The sequence below is a fragment of the Canis lupus genome, chromosome Y (genome assembly GCF_048164855.1).
Source record: "Canis lupus baileyi chromosome Y, mCanLup2.hap1, whole genome shotgun sequence".
Lineage (NCBI taxonomy): Eukaryota > Metazoa > Chordata > Mammalia > Carnivora > Canidae > Canis > Canis lupus.
This window is the reverse complement of record NC_132877.1, coordinates 4,299,656-4,313,415: the sequence shown is the minus strand read 5'-3', so window position 1 is coordinate 4,313,415 and position 13,760 is coordinate 4,299,656. Positions and strand designations below refer to the sequence as shown.

Genomic DNA, 13,760 nt, shown 5'->3' with positions numbered 1-13,760 from the left:
AGCTTTTCCCATGATTCTGTGACCTTGGCACATGCACAACTAGAAAATCCCTTTCTATCCATAAAATAGGATATCAACTGGCATAACGCAGAACAAAGTTGTGACACCTGTTACTACGTGGATGAATCTTCAAAATATGAGACGGAGTAGAGGGCGGCAGTCACAAAAGGCCACACGGCGTAGGACTCCATTTACAGGAAATGTCCTGAATAAGCAAATATAACAACATCTGTGGTTACTGAGGGCTGAGGGCAGGGGGAATGGAGGCTTTGGGGGAATGATTTACAGAGTTCTAGAACTAGAGAGGCACTGGCTAGAAGGCACTAAATGCCTCTGACCTATACACTTTCCAATGGTTATTTGTGTGCTATGTGAATTTCACCCCGATTAATAAAAGCATTAAAAAGAGATAACAACACTGAAGTTTATTTATGAGTAAGGCCGCATTGAGTTTGTCACTGTCAACCCCAAACCTCCTGAGTCACGCACCCAGCTCTAGACACCTGCCACTATAACCTCCTTGATGAATGAGCTTGTCACTTGGGACTACTTTGCAACCAGAAGCTCTAGGAATCCACTTCATGATGCCGACTATGGTGAGTCGGCCCTCGTGATATGGGAATTCTTTGATAGGGCTCAGAATGCCCATGAAGCAGATGGCTTCTGACACCCCCCGGGTGAGTCACACATGTGGTGTGTGCTGGGGCACAAAAGCTCCTGACCCTGACACATCTATAGAACACAGGTTTGTTTTTCCCGCCTTTAAAATAGGGCTCATCACACAGTATCGCGTCAGGCAAACCAGTGATTGTCAACGGGGGGGTGACTCTGCCTTCCGGGGGACATTGGACAATATCTGCAGACATTTGTGGCTGTCACAGCTTGTGGACAGTGCTCCTGGCCTCCACTGGGGAGGGGCCAGGGATGCTACTAAATACCCAACGATGCACAAGACAGTCCATGATGCCAGAGAATGATCTGGCCTGAACAATCAGTCATGTTCAGGCAGAGAAGCCTGCTTTAGGTCAAAACTCTGCTATTAATTTTTTGGTGTTTTTCCATACCAGTGGTTGTGAACCAGGGTGACTCTACCCCCCCCCCCCCTTAAATATTTGGTAGTGTCTGGAGTGATTTTGCTTGTCACAGTTGGGAGGGTGCTATTGGTGTCTCTTGGATAGTATCCAAGGATTCAGCTAAATATCCCACAATGTGCAAAATCCACCCAAAACAAAGAATAATCCAACCCTGAATATGGACTCTGCTCGGGCTGAGAATCCCTGACCTATAGAACATGTGCTCGCCGAAGAGCGACTAACTTCTTCGCTAACCCAACAATGACTTTGTATTTGCGCTTAATGGAACCCAACGTCTGGCCTTTCAAAAGTCAAGACATGCTATTCAGTTCAGTATCCCGGCCATGGAATCCCAGATTGGGCCATCATGACCCCCCATAGATTTGAGTAAGTCCTTGCCTCCCAGGTGCACAGGCTGGGGAGTAGCTGGGGAGCAGCGGTCGGAAGCTGCTTATCAATGGGCATGGCGACCAGAAGACACACAGGTTCAGCCCCGCTTTTCTGGCTGAATTTAAGCTTCTGACTATTCTCATCTTATTGCAAAGCTTGCAGAGCTTACCGAAGTCCTGAGGTTTGAGGTGGTGGAGGGTACCCCTGAGGGGATCGCGACATAGTTTGATACCATAAATGGGAAAACAAAACAAACAAACGCACATGGTGCAACTATCACATGATGGTTCAAAGTCACACACAGGCTCAAAATGAACTTTTCCATGCTTAAATTTAGAACTCTAGCTGCCCAGGCTCAAAACACAGACTCTTGGAGCCACGTGTTTTTCACAGTTCAGTGTTTTCTTTTTTTCTTTTTTTTAGATTTTGGAAGGTAATTAAAAAATATATATATATTAAAAGTATGCAAAAGACAGCTGCGACGTTGAGCTGCCCCTAGGACGCTTTCTGATGCTCCTAATGGGCCCTGTTTTGTATAGAACCGTGCTCATTGTATTACACCTCCTAACAATTCCAAGAAACAAAAATCTGTACCCACGTGAGGTGGTGGATGTTATCGGAACTTACTTTGCAATATGGATTGAGTCATCACGATGTGTATCTAATCATCCATCTTATACTCTAAACCCACCTGACACTGTATGTCAGTTACATCTCAGTAAAACTTTGCCAAATATGTTCATCTGTTCTCTGGTTTTACTGAATGACAAACCTATATTCCAGTTTACTGTGATATAATTGACAGATGACAGAGAACTTCAAGGCACACCACGTAATGATTTGATATCCATACATACTGCGCTGTGACGAGCAGCACGCAACATGCAGACACACATATATGGAAAGACACAATGGCAGAGCGGGCATGTGCCACGTAACACACCCTAAACGACGTCCTGGACACTCGCCTGCAGTCACACATATAAATACCTCTGCAGCAAAACAGGATGAGTATTTGCATTCCATGGGATGAATACAGACTGTTCAATTTTACATCAGTTTCCTGTTTGTTGCTGCAGAACTGACAAAAATAAGCTACCCCAAAACCTTAGTTTCCAATCCTCCTCTTTCTTTTGTTCTTGTTGGTTATGGACAAAGGGGCGTAGGTGTGTAACTCAGAAGGGAGCTCTTGGAAAAGATTCAAGGGGTGCCTGGGTGGCTCAGTGAGTTAAGCATCTGCCTTCAGCTCAGGTCACGATCTTGGGGTCCTGGGATCGAGCCCCAAGTCAGGCTCCCTTGCTTCTCTCTCTCCCTCTGCCCCTCCTCTTGCTCATGCTCTCTTTCTTTCTAACAAAGAAATCAAATCTTAAAAACAACAAAAAAGAAGTCAACGCACGAGACACTGGAAAGCCCGCCTATACTGAAAAGGATGCTGGCCAAGTCACTCCACCTTGTATAAGCCCACACGTCCCTTGCAACAGAGGAGGCAATCAGAGACACAGGACACCCGTGCCCAATGGCGACCCAGGTCAGACCAGCCGGGACAACCTCCAGCACAACCCAAGAGCTTCCTGGAACCTTGGGGAACAGCTGAGAATCGTTGCAAGGCTGGTCTCCAGGCCTCTAAGCAAGCGACGGTGGCTTTTCCTCCCCAGGAAACATTTGGAATGTCTGCGGACAATTGCGGAGGGGGGCGGTGGCAGCGTCCTATGGCATCTAGTGCCTAGAGTCTAAACATCCTGCAAGCACAGCTCAGTCTGCTGACTGCCACAGCTGAGAAACCCCAGGGCAGACAAGTCACTTGTGAAGGAGGACGTCCCAGTCCTGCGTCTATCTCTGCACGCGACTTCCCCCCAGCCCTGGAACGACCAAGAGGAACAGCGGACCCGGGGCCCCCTCCGTCTTACCTCCGTGCTTTCTATCCGAGTGGAAAGTCAAGGGCGCTATAGTGAATTAGCCCGGTGTGACTCTCTGCCCTGCACTTCCTCCTCGTAAGAAGCACCTAATTATTATTGACATTGGCACCTGCAGTATTTACACTGAGTGTTTGTTTTCCGTCTTGGACAACTCCAGAGGGAAGACTGGACTTCTGTGTCATCATTGCAAAATCTTTCATTACCTAAATCCCAAGGGTGCCAGGTAAGGGCTTGTTGACTCAGCCACCAAGTTTTACAGGGTTAATTTCCAAACAAGGTAGGAATGTTAATGAGAGGACAAGACACAAACAAAACAGCAGAGATGGAGAGTGGTCTGGAGGACAGGTCTTGAGGTTTTTACCCACAAACTTTTAATGCTTACTTCACATCAGCCTTTTAAGGGACGTCTGACATTTATTACTCCGTTTTAAATGCAAATTAGGAGTCCTTGTATCTTTTTTTTTTTTTTTCCTTTCTTCCATGCACTGAAAGCTTTTACATTTCTGGATCCTGATATCACCAGTTGTTATGTTATAATCTCATTATAAATGAAAATGGGGCAATTTCTCAGTTGGTAAATATTAATGTCACTGTAGACACCAATTCCTGGGGAAAATCTGTCAGGTACTATCACGCGTTTGTCAAGGCACGCGCTGCCTATCTGACCACAGAATGGAATAATGTCTCAAGAAGAGTTTCACCATTTTTAGTGACATCATCTCCAAAGACAATTCTTTTTATCACCCCTCCAAGTCAATCCTCAAGGGCTAGCTCAGAGGATGGAGTCAATGCACACACAAAAAATATTGCAGGGCGCCTAGGTGGCACGGTCGGTTGAGTGTCTGACTCTTGGTTTCGGGTCAGGTCACGATCTCAGGGCCATGGGGTCAAACCCTTTGTCAGGCTCCGTGTCTGGCGGGGAGCCTGCTGGGGAGTCTCTCTCCCTCTCCCTCCACCCCTCCCGCCGTGTGTCTCTCTCTCACTCTCAAATAAGTAAATAAATCTCCATAGAAAAATGCTGATTCCAGATAAGAACTAAGCAAGCACTCGACGTCATGATTAACTAGGATTGTTCACTTGCAGGAGGACAGCACGGAAGGTTTATCTGGGGCGGAGGGCAACACCGTACGTGTGGCTGGCTCACATTCCCGGATTGCGGGTGCCATGCGTTACAAAGCTCAAGCTGTCCTGCATGCTTATCTCCTATATCTCATATAAATTTCAGAATAAAGAGCGGTCGATTTCTGAGCCACTTATCACTGCTTACTTAACCCTGCCCCTTCGTGAAGATGGTCTACGCAGCCAAACACGGCCTCCAACACCGGACTAAGGAACCCCGCACCCGACAACAAAACTGTTAAAAAAAAAACAAAAAACAAGCCTGTTGAGCCACGTATCTACCAACCGGGATCACTCGTGTTCTGCTTTTGTGTTCGAGAACACCATTCAGTCGTGACAGACTGTGTATCCGGACACTTAAAATGAAAAATAAATATTTCAGAAAACATTTTTAAAAAGCTTACAAAAAAAAAAAAAAAAAAAGAGAGCAGAGCTGCTATAATTCTGTTTCCTCTTTAGAAAAGCAGCACGTCGTAAGCTTAGGATAACCCCAACGTTTCAGGGCAGATGCCCGACGGCAGGTACATCTCCCTCACGTTCATCCTATCCGGATCGGAAGCACTGATGCTCATATTCTGATACACAGAGTTAATTCGATTTCTCTTTGGAGGAACCTACAGCACACAACGCACCTCTCCGTTCGCTCATTTCCTCTTGGGTTTCTTGCCTCTGGCCTTTCCATTATTCTCTGTATCCAGCCTGTGTTTTCAAACCACCACTTTAATCCAGAAAGGAAGGAAGGAAAAGTGTTTGGCAATCGCTTGCTTTCTCCCCGAAGACCTCCCAGTTTCAGGGCAAAGGGACAAATGAAAACAGATGAATTCTTGTAGGCGGTTCTACAGGTTTTAAAACCTTAACACAACAGGTAGGAAGGGACAAAGTTTCACGATTCGCACGGAAGATCACGGACAAGGCCATCTCCCGGGGCTCAGGCTTAGCTCTGCGACGTGTTTAATTAACTCTCACCCTGCATGCGGTCGGAGCATTCCAGAAAGGGGCCGACAGAGCGACTCTTAGATTTCATTTGAAGCAGCGACACCAAAGGAGCGGTAGCCCTTGGCTCAACGTCGTCTGTCCCAATGTGTGAGCGGCAGAGAAGCAGCGAGAGAAAATTGATGGGACTCACCAGCTGTGGCGCGGCTGCGGGCAGGTCGCCGGCGAGGAGACCGAGGACGCCGAGGACGCCGAGGCCACCGGGAGACCCAGGCCCTGTGCGCCTCGGCTCGGGGCCGCGCAGCTTTTCAAGGCCCCGGAGGCTGGCGCCCAGGCCCGGCCACCATACGCGGCCGGCCCGGCCCGAGTCATCGCCGGCTAATTGGCCACCGATTGGCCGTCTCTCAGGAGGAGGCTATTGCACCGCCCGCCGGCCCCGCCGGGGCTGCCCTCACAGCCACATGCTTTCGCCGCGCATCAGAGGGCAGCGGCCGGCGGGCGGCATCGGCGGGGAAGGGCCGGGCGCCCCGAGGCTGGGGGTGCAGCCCCGCAAGGCCGGCTGCCTGATCGGTGACCCACGGCCCGCGGGCCCCGAGGAAGCCACACTCCTGGGCGACACCGAGGCCGGGAGGTGAGCAAGGACACCCCGTGGGGGGCAGACGGGCAGGCAAGCCCTTTGCTCCCAGGTCCTGGGGGGACAGACAGGGGCTCAAACCCCAGGCGAGAAAGACAAAACTTCCCAGGAGAAGTAGTCTCTTTTGTCGTCCCTCTGTTTTATTTGGAAGAAGAAAAGAAGAATCGCAAAACCACACGCTGGGGCTTTGATTCCATTATTCCACCTCTATAAATAAAGCATTGCTCAGCTGTAATTATTTCCCGTGCCTCGGGCTCTGGTCCGCTCTGGAATAATTAATCCACGGTGTAGTGGGTGCTAACATAGCTCCCATTCTTCCCAGGAACCCAAGATGCCAGCGTACCGAGACCTGAAGAAATATTTTATCATGAACGAGCAGGACCCGGCTATCACCACCCCGCGGATGTCTGGTCTCCCGGGGTCTCTATAAAACTTACCTGTTGCAGAGATGTTTTACAAGCTAGTGGTCAACGCTCTAGCACGCCCCAGGAGGCTTCCAGCTGCTGGATGCTTTAGAGCTCAGAACGCGGGACGTCTGGGTGGCCCAGCCGTTGAGCACCCACCTTCGGCTCAGGGCGTGATCCTGGAGACCTGGGATCGAGACCTGCATCGGGCTCCCTGCATGGAGCCTGCTTCTCCCTCTGCCTGTGTCTCTGCCTCTCTCTCTCTCTCTCTCTCATGAATAAATAAATCAAATCTTAAAAAAAAAAATGAAAGAATGCAATACTGAAACTCTACTGGTGAGACATCCCCAGCGAAAGCATGGTTTTGTAGGTCCTGGGTGGGGTGGGTGCATGTGGGGAGCAGCTCCTGGCTTTCTCATCTATGGCCCAGCCCACCCCCAGCAGCTGCTACAGTCCCAGAGCATGCAGTGAGCATGGAAAGATGGGGCCAAAGGGCAGAAAGTTCTCCTCTCGAGGGTCCTATTGGGAGATGGCTTCAGGCATGCTGGAGACTGCCTCTCCCTCTGAAGGATATCTTCATGGGTTCTTGGGTGCCATCCAGCTGACTCCCGCCCATCCATAACCCCTGAGACATGGGTGCTGGTATCTCCTCTGTTGGAGCCCCATCGTTGTCATCCTCCTCCTCAGAAGACCAATGAGGGCAAACCTTCCCCCGGGTTGGGCCTCATCTGGTCCCCCTGCTGCAGGGCCTCCGATCTCATGGGGGTCCCTGCTACCGACATCAAAGATTCCCCTTCTCCACTTTATTTCTTTGCCCCTCTCCTGATGTTTTCAACGTACTACGTTACTGCAATACCCTCTCAGAATGATTTATTTTCATGCAAGAAAGACTTGGAGGCCAATGGATGTGAATTGAGTTCCGACTCTGGCACTGGCTAGCTGTGTGACCCCAGAAGAGCGCTTGAGCTCTCTGAGCACCAGGCCTCTTTTCTGTATGGAAGGGAGGATTATGTTCCAGGTAGAAGCTTACTGATTAGGGACAACAGCCCAGGGTGTAAGGCCTGGCAGTTTCAGAGATGCTCCTTGTTGGAAGATTTTAGTGTGTGGAAGTGGAAATATTTCACCCTGTAAAGCACTGTGCTCTGGGGTCATGAAAAGAGGCTTTGTTGTATTAATTCACGTAGCCACTGAAGGAAGTTGTTCAGCGTTGAGGTGCCTGACAGCCCTATAACCGGGCTGACCGTCGGAGGCATTACACAGGAAGCCTGGAGCCAAGGCTGGATGTGCCTTCTCACTCTGGCCTCCACAGAGGAAGAGCTCACTGTTTGTTGCTGGAAATTCTCGAGTCCCACAGAACTAGTGCGCAATGCGGTGATTCAGGGGTTAGCAAGCAAAGACTCACTCTCTGAGACTGAACACAAAGACCAAGGCTTGGTCACTGTGACCTCGAATCAAGGAACAAGCATCTCAATGCAAATCAGACAACTGAGATAAGCAACACGGCGCTCACGGAAGGGCTCTTCTCTCAGCCGTGTGTGGGAAGAGAGGGCGTGGAGCTCCAGAATGCACAAGGCAGTCTCCCTATTGTGTTATCTACAGTGACACGGCACTAGGTGTGCGTAGCTCTGTGTACCTGAGCATGGGCCTGGCTGTTCTCCAGCAAGCCACGCACCACCCTGGTAAAGCCCAGAAATGCTAAACCATCTCTTGCCTTGAGACCCTCCCTGGTGAGCACAATGAATGCTCCTGGGGGAGCAAAGAAACCCACGTGGGCAAAGCCTCCCGTCCCAACGATTCTTACGTAACATGGTCAGGCACATGGAAATGCCTCAGTTGTGTCCAGGCAGGTGCTTTTGGTTGCGATGGGAAGCGTCATCATTAAACCCAAAACCAAGTCCTGGTACATCGCCTTCCCTTAAATGGCACGGTGGGCCACTCCAGGAGGAAGGATTGGGTCTGAGGTTCCTTCAGAGTACTTGAAACGGCCCTGGGGAAAGCACTTGAAATACACGCCTTTTAAATATTATTCATTCCACGTTAAATAGAGCGGCAGCTGGCAAACACATTCAACTGAAATGTGCCAATGAAAGAACGAAACGCACTTCCTGTACCTGTTTGATCCACCTGCTTCACTTAAACTAGTATACGACTCTCAAATCCGTACAATTATGTAAAAACATGCCCACACGTACATTATACACAGAACACTGTTAAGTTTCCTATAAGGCTTCCCACGCATCTATTTACAGACATGACACACACGTACACGTTAATCAAGTCCGCTGAAATGATATGTGATGACGTCTATTCACAGGTCTCTGAAAACCACAAACGTACGTATGGTTTATACGTGCTATAGGACATATAAATGTGTATGTGTGAGATCAATGTATTTAAATTTTACGTGGATATCCTCCAGTTTCTTAAAAACACACACAACTAAGGACGCCTGGCTGGCTCGGTCAGGAGAGCGTGAGACTCTTGATCTTGGGGTCATGAGTTCAAGCCCCACGCTGGGCACAGAGATTACTTAAACAGACAAACAAACAAAAGAAAATACCCCCCCACACACACACTAGATTATTTACATACGTGACATAAATGTTGTCTCTATGTACATGTGTATACGCACACGTCCCACTGCTCTTCAGATTCCTACGATCTTCACTATCCGAGGTACTAAAGATCCTCATTTCATAGTTCACTATGTAAATGTGCTCTGCTCTGTCAACGTGGTGGGTGTCACAATGACGCGCTCAGATCCCAAATTTCATATCCAATGATTGCCTTAGGACAGCTGTGATTGGATGGAATTTTTGAGTCTCGCTGGATTCTAAGCATAAGGGCCAGTGTGGCATTTCTAAAAGCGTTCTGGGATGGGTCCAATCTCATGGAAGTTAACAGATACTACTACTTATTTTTTATTTTTTATTTTTTAGATGGTGTGTGTGATGTGTTTGGGAAATGCTGTGCTAAAAAAAAAATAAAATAAAAATAAAAAATTAGAAGCCCAGCAGAGCTTCCAGCAAATGCGTGGCTGGCGGATTTAGGGAGGATGGTCTGGCACATGCGCATTCGAGGCTCATGTCTTGCTGGGTTGGGACAGGAGGCGGCCAGCAGGCAGCTGTGTGCTCCCACCTGCTGTGCTTGGCCTAGGAGCGGGGTGGAGCTCGGCCAAGGGGAACGCCTGTCCTGCTGCGTCTCACTAGGGTTAAGACCTGCTGCTTTAATACAGTCAGGCCATCTCTCACTGCAGATGCTGCTCGAGGGGCTCAGAGCAAGCCTCCCCCAAATCAAGCATGTTGACACGTAGACCATTTTGAGCTGAAGACAGTCAAGATCCTGCAGGCTCAAGAGAAACTGTGGTCCACTCCTTAACTACCCAGAAGAATCTAAACTGGGGATCTTTCTCAGAATGAGAGTTATTATCGGAGATAAGTATTATCTGAGTGACCATCTGTGTGGCAGGGCAAACATCTAATTACCAAACATATTCTTTTTTTTTTTTTTTTAAAGATTTTATTTATTTATTCATGATAGTCAGAGAGAGAGAGAGAGAGGCAGAGACACAGGCAGAGGGAGAAGCAGGCTCCATGCACCGGGAGCCCGACGTGGGATCCGATCCCGGGTCTCCAGGATCGCGCCCTGGGCCAAAGGCAGGCGCCAAACCGCTGCGCCACCCAGGGATCCCTACCAAACATATTCTTATTGCCCTGTGAACGGCCCTCCTCCCCTCCTGGGCCCTCATCCCATTCCCTAGCTCATGACGGCACAGATACCTCATTGTAACCTTTCTGACTTAGAATCTCTCGTGTGTGGGGTTCCTGTACCTATGAAATAAAATCTGATTTTTCTCCTGTTCGTCTGTCTCATGTCGAGTTAATTCTTTGAGCAACTGAGAGAATCTATGAAGGGGTGAGTAAAATTCTTCGTCCCCAACATTGCCATTATGGATTTATACCCAAAGTGCGCAAAAAAAATAAATAAATAAAAAATGTTTCTTGTTTATTTTTTGGATGTTTCTCTTCTTTCTTTTCTTTCTTTCTTGGACGTTTCTCTCTTTTCTTTCTTTCTTGGATGTTTCTCTTCTTTTTCTTTCTTTCTTGGATGTTTTTCTTCTTTTCTTTCTTTCTTGGATGTTTCTCTTTCTTTCTTGGATGTTTCTCTTCTTTCTTTTCTTTCTTTCTTGGATGTTTCTCTTCTTTCTTTTCTTTCTTTTTTGGATGTTTCTCTTTCTTTCTTGGATGTTTCTCTTCTTTTTCTTTCTTGGATGTTTCTTTTCTCTCTTTTCTTTCTTTCCTTCCATCCTTTTCTTTCTTTCTTTTTCTTTTCTATTTTCTTTTCTTTTCTTTTCTTTTCTTTTCTTTCTTTCTTTCTTTCTTCTTTCTTTTCTTTTCTTTCTTTCTTTTCTTTCTTTATTTTCTTTTTTTCTTCCTTTCTTCTTTCTTTCTTTCTTTCTTCTTTCTTTTCTTTCTTTCTTTCTTTCTTCCTTTCTTTTTTCTTTCTTCTTTCTTTCTTTCTTTCTTTCCTTTCTTTTCTTTCTTTCTTTCTTTCTTTCCCCTTCCTACCTTCCTTCCTTCCTTCCTTCCTTTCCTTCTCTCTCTCTCTCTCTGTTGGTCTCCAGAACATTATTTTCCTTTTTTTTTTTTTTTACAATCATAAGTGTATTTGATTTTCACATTAGTCTTGTATTAGGGTTATGGCTTTGATTACTTACCCACAATATAAGCCACTTAAGGAGTATGCAGAAAAATATAAAAACACACAGTTCTGCTTGTCGGTTCTTTTTGAGGAAGCAAGACCAATTTAGGTTTGACTCCACCTTGCTCCTTCTCAGGTGTATGGCCTGAGGCAAGGCAGTTAATGTCTCTCAAGCTCCATTAACTCATTTATATATAAGAATAATCACACTACCTCCCCAAGCGAGGTTGTTGACATGGTTTATAAAGTAGGGAGCATGTCCTAGTTATTGGAGGGCTGGCAGCTTTTACTACAGTTGTTACGAAACAGAAAGCCAGTTTTAACCACAAACACCAAATGATTCTTTCATGTGGACTCTGAACACCTGTCTTGCATAAGCATTTCCAAGAACTGAGTGGGGCCCCATGAATCTTGTATAAACTACCGCAGGGGATCAAAGCCTTTCCAACGAGGCAGCGGTTTTATCAGAGAAGTCCTATGGACCAACCGCATGTGCTTTGGCAGGTGAGGCTGAGCACTGAGTCTGTCCACAGGGAGGAGATGCAGCACACGGGGCCCGGGCACCCCTCCTGGGGATGGAAGGAAGAGACAGAAGGATGCAAGATGCCAACATCCCCTTGCCTGTCTGCCATGGGCACGGCCACCCGTAACACGCCCTCGGGGGAGGGCACTCTGTCAGAGTAAATTTAGCCTGAACCAAAAATCAGGAGGGAAAGATTTTAAATCGAGAGGGAGGTTGGGAGATGGAGGCAGGGTTGGGGGGGGGGCAGGTGACCTTGTTTGGTGCCACGTATCACAGTGGTCAACAGGGCTCCTATGGGGGGGGCACAATGAACCTCGGATGTCTGGTCACCAAAGGATCCGAAGGAGAGAGAGGAGACTCTAGACCATGCACCTCAAGCCCCCCAGTTTCTGAATGTTCATCCTCCCTCCATACGTGCGATGGTGGATGAGCGTTATCTATTCATTTACTGATGCAATGTGTGTTTTTCCTGGTCTGTGAATGCTCTGTAGTTCATGCCACTAGTTATCTTTCCTTGTCATTAACTTGGACCTGCATTATACTTTTCTCATAGGAGTTTCTTTAAGCCCTTTATCCATTTTGTGAGGGTTGGTTTAAAAATGAAATAAATCCCCTATAAAAACACTGAACCCTGAAGCATACATTGCATTAACCTGAAATCAAATAAAACAGTAGAGGGCACGGATGCTGCCCCATCTATATGTCCCCCCACGATCCTGGGAAAGCTGATCGGGACACACGACCATCCAGCGTGCAGATCACCCGCCAGTGCCCATGCAGATAATAAACACTGCTAAGGCCTAACTTATTTCCTACCCTTTTACATAAAGATGATCACCAGCAGAGGTTCTCATACGCTCCCATACCCTGATGGAGTACCTGGCACGTCCCAGGTGGTGGTGACCCAGGCCACCGGGGCACCTGGCTGATTCAATAGGTCTGGGTGGGGCCCGATGTTCTCCATGTCTGGCAACAGGTGACATGATGATGCCCCACGTGGTGGACTCGTGTTGTTTACCATAGTAAGGAGCAAACTTGGCTCCTCTGCTAGAGGCAAGTCGTCCAGACTGTACCCTGATAGCAAAGAAGATCAAGAATAATGACCCTCTCCACAAAGTATCAACCACATCCTCAAGGAAAATGCCTGGAGCGGCAAGGTCATCCGTTTACACGTGTCAAGGCTCCCTTCCAGGGCTTTCTGAGCATGTGGGGGAAAGAAGGGAGAATGGAGAATAAATCCAAGGCTCCCCAAGCAAAGGCCCCCCAGGTCCCTACTTTTAGGCCAGCTCCACGCGGGAAGAAAGGTGAATCCACAGTTAGCAATGAAAATCGGGTTGCTTCAAATGGAAGCCAGAGCTTCCTCCGACAGAGTCTAGGTCTCCACGGAGCCGAGTGGCCTCCGCAAGTTACAGGGGTCTTGCTCGCCTGCGGTCTCTCAGCAGAAGAGTCATGAGCAGGACACTTATCTGTTTTTAGAAGCATGGAAGGGCACACGGAGCAGCAGTGAGCACGTGTTTGTCCGAGAAATGTTAAAAAAAAATGAGTTGGTGAAATGTTTTAGCTGCACAGGGAGTATTTGTCGTCTTCCTCTTGGATCTAAGTCAGAGAGCTCTTCAAACTGGGTCATGACTTCTCGGAGTCAAGGGCTTTGGGAAAAGGTACTGCACACACAGGCCAGAACCTCTGAATGTCTGAACCTGCTCTCCTGCTTCATTAGGCTGCTGGATTCCAATATACGAGTCCAGTGTGTGTGCATATACGTGTGTGTGGATGGATGGATGGATGGATATGTAGACAGATCAATCCAACCATGCATCCATGCATCCATCCCTCTATGCATCCATCCGTCCACCCATCCACCCAAAAAAGTGCTACCAGCATCTACCAGGTAGAGACTACAGATACTCTTAAACAGCCCAGTGGACAAGACGGCCCCCACCCCAGAGAGTTACTGTGGTAATCTGTTAGGGCCGCCATAACAACACATCACAGGCTGGAAGTCCAAGATCCAGGCATGGGTACGATTGGTTTCTCCTGAGGTCTCCTCCCTCCGCCGTGTGTAGACAG

General features: G+C 48.0%; 1 protein-coding gene across 4 annotated transcripts in view; it reads right to left on the bottom strand.

The window, feature by feature from the left end:
- The window catches only part of LOC140629090 (steryl-sulfatase-like), a 167,930-nt gene that overhangs the window by 147,807 nt on the left and 6,363 nt on the right, over positions 1 to 13,760 (bottom strand). Inside the window, exon 1 of one of the 4 annotated variants that reach the window (XM_072818510.1) lies at positions 5,625 to 5,759. The exons of the other annotated variants lie outside the window; for them this stretch is intronic. The gene's annotated coding sequence lies outside the window, so the exon portion shown is untranslated. Of the gene's footprint in view, positions 1 to 5,624; positions 5,760 to 13,760 lie in introns of those variants that run through there. 4 annotated transcript variants of the gene reach the window in all.